This window comes from Macrobrachium nipponense, chromosome 9 (assembly GCF_015104395.2).
Source record: "Macrobrachium nipponense isolate FS-2020 chromosome 9, ASM1510439v2, whole genome shotgun sequence".
NCBI lineage: Eukaryota > Metazoa > Arthropoda > Malacostraca > Decapoda > Palaemonidae > Macrobrachium > Macrobrachium nipponense.
Window position 1 is genome coordinate 104,474,487 of NC_061110.1, and position 5,000 is coordinate 104,479,486.

Sequence of the window (5,000 nt, forward strand, 5' to 3'; positions counted from 1 at the left end):
TATATATATATATATATATATATATATATATATATATATATATATATATATATATATATATATATATTTACAATCTGTAAAATACCGTTAATAAAATCCGGGGACATGATACCACAAACAATTTCATATTCGTAAATATTATATCAGCAGTAAATTTAGCCATAAATTACAAATGGCCAGGCCTCATAATGCCTTTTAATCTATGTTTTCACGGACACCAACGTATATCTAACCTTTACTGCATAGTACTTAGATCACGTGTCTACGAAATATATGAATTCCAGAATTTTTTTTCTTTTCCTTTCACATGTTTCACATATCAGACTAATTTGCAACTCTTGATAATATCATAAAACATCTTCCCCCAATTTGAATATTACTATTACTAGCAAACTGACCCATCTACGATGGGTGATAAAATACGGGTGCAGAAGTGAAATATTTATATGTACTATTTGTTCAGCAATATTAAAATAAGGGCGATTTTTATACATACCTACTACAGAACCTCTTTGTACACAATATTATCAGTTTGTCCACAACTTAATTTCAAGTTGGCAAAGTCAGCTGCTCTGCTCATCGCCACATACAGTTGGCCATGTGTGAACATGGGTGACGGCAGAAACACACCAACACAATCCAAAGTCTGGCCCTGCGACTTGTTTGCAGTGAATGAGAAGGCCAGGTTGATGGGAAACTGCCTACGCCATAACTGGAACGGAAACTGGTTGTCCGAAGGCATCAGAGGAATTCGGGGGATGAACAGACGTTTGCCGCTGTGAAGGCCCGTTGCTATCACTGCTTCGATGACGTGGGAGTTTAGCTCCATAACGGTGTACCTCATTCCGTTGCAATGTCTATTGGCAGGATCGAAATTCCGAAGCAACATTACCGGGCAGTACTTCTTCAACGTTATTTTGTGCACTGGCAGTCCCGATGGATTTAAGTTATTCAAAAAATCTTGCGGATATTGATGATAATTTTCATCTTCTATTGTGACCGAGCTGAAATATTCGTGACTTTCTTCGGGGAAGTTGTACAGAAATTATGTATGAAAAATCGTAAAGTAACAAAGTCTACGGGACTAACCAGCCTCGTTTCTCGGCCAGAAACAGCTCCGTTTCAGGGAATCCCTTCTCACCCCCACCCCCTACAAAGGAGGGGGTTAGGTTGGATGAAACCCCATTACAAACCATCTTAGGGTCCCCACCATAACCCTGCCAAGTTTCATACCCATCTGACCAGCCGTTTGGCCGTGATTGAATGACAGACAGACAGACAGACATTATGCCCATTATAGTATGATTTTCTGAGAAATACAATTTGTTTTTCATTGCTAGATATAAATAAGCTTAATTACCTGGGCATTAAATTGAAATTATCAATCTATCTAACTTCTTGCATCATTCATCCATCTTTATATAATCTAAATATAGACAGTAAAAAAACTAATATTTCATACGGAAATTCTCAATTCTCTCTCTCTCTCTCTCTCTCTCTCTCTCTCTCTCTCTCTCTCTCTCTCAGAAAAATAGAACATAAGCCATCGAGTCATATAAGGTTTTAAATGTGACTTTAATTCAAAGGAAGAGAAACGCGTTAAATTACATTTGTTTACCGAGAAAACCTCGATGTTTGGCAACTGGCACTAGAATATTAAGACAAGTGTAGATTAAAAGAAAAGAGATTAATAAAAGAAGAAAGTGAAGTAATAAGTGCATAGGAAAGGCTCGAGTAAAAGGTGTAGTTTTAAGCAGAGTTTGTTATTGCACCTGCTTCCGCTAGGGTGAAAGTAATGGCCTTTACGTGAAGTGAAAAGCAAAGCGGGTTATTTGCAGCTGGTAGGTTTGGAAAGCCTAGACTACATAAAAATGGAAGGAATTGTGAAAATAGGATAAGGAAAGCGTTCGACTGTTAAGACTGTCATGTTAAACAGGATATTCTTATACGTGCTTATATATATACGTATATATATATATATATATATATATATATATATATATATATATATATATATATATATATATATATAAATATAATAATATGATGGATATAATTTGGAAAAAAGTGAAGATAGTGTAATAATATGAACACTATCCGAGTGTTTAAACTAAAGTTAGTTCGGTTCACCTCTGGAAATAAGAATCTTTTTAGACATTCAGTGGAAAATACGTCTAAAAAAATCAACGAAAATGCAAAAAAAAAAAACACACACACACATTTAAAAACTGACTAAAGTTAGTTTGGTTCATCCCTGGAAATAAGAACATGTTTAGACTTCCAGTGGAAAATACATCTACAAAAATCAACGAAGATGCAAAAAAAAAAAAAAAAAATTATACCAACACATTCATAAACTGACTAAAGTTAGTTTGGTTCACCCCTGGAAATAAGAATATGCTTAGACTTTCAGTGGAAATACATCTAAAAAAATCGATGTAAATGCAAAAAAAATGTATTTGTACCTAAATAATCATATACTGACTTTGGGAAGACTATGCATTTTTCATCATTACCTATTACTGACATCAGTATCCAAAGTGGCGAGGACAAATTTGCCAGCAGGTTTATTAAAATCAAGCTTTCTTCTGATCGGCCAAAATGGATGCCCAAGATTTGTTTGTATGTGTTTTTACGTTGCATGGAACCAGTGGTTATTCAGCAACGGGACCAACGACTTTGCGTGACTTCCGAACCACGTCGATAGTGAACTTCTATCACCAGAAATACACATCTGTCACACCTCAATGGAATGTCCGAGAATCGAACTCGCGGCCACCGAGGTGGTACGCCAACACCATACCGACCACGCCACTGAGGCGCTTGGAAGCCCAAGACAACCTGCTCTCAATGATGATCGAAGGAATTTAGTTTCCGTCACACAATGAATTCTTTGAACGTCTAAGCGTGAATGTAGCTGTGGGCGCTAACTTTGGTGCTGAAAGCTTATATCACGAGTGAGATGATGCCATCACTCTGTAACTGCAATTCACTAAACACCAGACAATAAGGAAAGGCTATCATAAAAAAAAGTATGCATATAGTCCAATGGAATAATCTTTGCAACTGAATTATTGCCAATATAAAGGAAGAGGATACAATCAAGACATGATAATTTGGGAATGGAACTATTTGGTATTTCTAAAATACGCTTGATAAAGTTATCCCTAAATCTTGAAGATTGGACCTCTGACCCTAAATGAAGAACTAACGAGCTAATTTCCAAGCAACAACTTTGATCGCCTTTTACTCAAATTCGATCAAATCGAGCATAAACAAAAGGGCCAGCAGCGTGAGAATATACCATCAGTAACTTCGCAAGATAAAAAGTACCTAAGACATTGCATTCACCTATTCTTCGTTCTCTCACCTAACTCTGTTCCCTTTTCTTTGCCTAACCTTTTTCTACTCGTCTTTTCTTTATACCTTTATCCCCCTTCGTCGCCAACCCCTGAAAACCTTTAGAATTGGCTTGAGTAGAAGCAAGTGAATGGATATCGACCCCTGAAAAAGGGGAAAAAATGTTTTCCAGCGCTGTGTGGAGATCACCAGAAAATGGTTTGGTTTGTATGGTGTTCTTACCAATGGTTATTCAGCAACGGGACCAATAGCTTAACGTGACTTCCGAACCACGTCGAGAGTGAACTTCTATCACCAGATATACACATCTCTCACCCCTGAATGGAACGCCCGAGAATCAAACTCGCGACCACCGAGGTGGAAGGCCAAGACCATGCTGACCATGCCACTGAGGCGCTCGAAATGGTTTGGGTTTCAAGCTACAGAAAATCACAAAATTATTTGACGCCATCATCATCTTCATAACTTGACCACAATAGTTTTCGTCACTTTAATATAACTTTTCTGGACACTTTCAGCTTTACCAATCTTCACCAACAACTGGAGAAGCAGTAATACTTACAAATTATAGAAGGTCAATTCTATCATTTCCTCTCTGGTCCACTATCCTTAACAACCAAAGGAATCAGTCTTTAATGTGAAGATGATAATTATTTAAATCAGTGAAATTCCTTATATATATATATATATATATATATATATATATATATATATATATATATATATATATATATATATAAAATATATATATATATATATATATATATATATATATATATATATATATATATATATATATATATATATATATATATATATATATATATATATATATATATATATATATATTATATATATATATATATATATATATATATATATATATAGTATATATATATATATATATATATTATATATATATATATTATATATATATATATATATATATATATATATATATATATATATTATATATATATATATATATATATATATATATTATACATCAGCTTGAAGGTGGACCATTGGAAACGTTGCAATACATTTTAATTCTTTATATCTGTGGGAAGCAATTGTTCATATTTTACGAACAATTGCTTTCCACAGACTTTGTTTAATAAAAAGCTCCGTTTGTTTCTTAACAAACAATTCGCTAATGTCGCCAAACCCTGTACAGTACCAAAATTAGCTGTTTATGCCAAATTCCCGTTTTTACATGATGACTCCTTTCGGAAAAATTTTGCACAAATTGTTCATAAACCTTATGGGGCCATGTTACGGATCTGAAGATCTCAGAGACAATGTTAAAGTGTCGAAATATCCTGGCTAAAGGTCGACACAATGTTTACGGCCTCTGAAAGAGGCCGCTTCAGGTTCGATATGAAATAATAAATAAAAAAATATATCAACACAACAGTTGAAACTGGGGATACGAATATAGAAAGAAACACTAACACAACAAAGGTTTATTTACAAGCTTACTAACAAAGGTAAATGCAGAATGGTATCTCCTATTTACATAAAAAAGAATAGAATCATTACACTGCATGAAACTGGGGGAAACAGTGAGGTAATTTGAATACTTGCTAATCAGTTTTGGCACTTCGAAAGAGGTGGCTTCATAAAAGTAGATCGGCGAT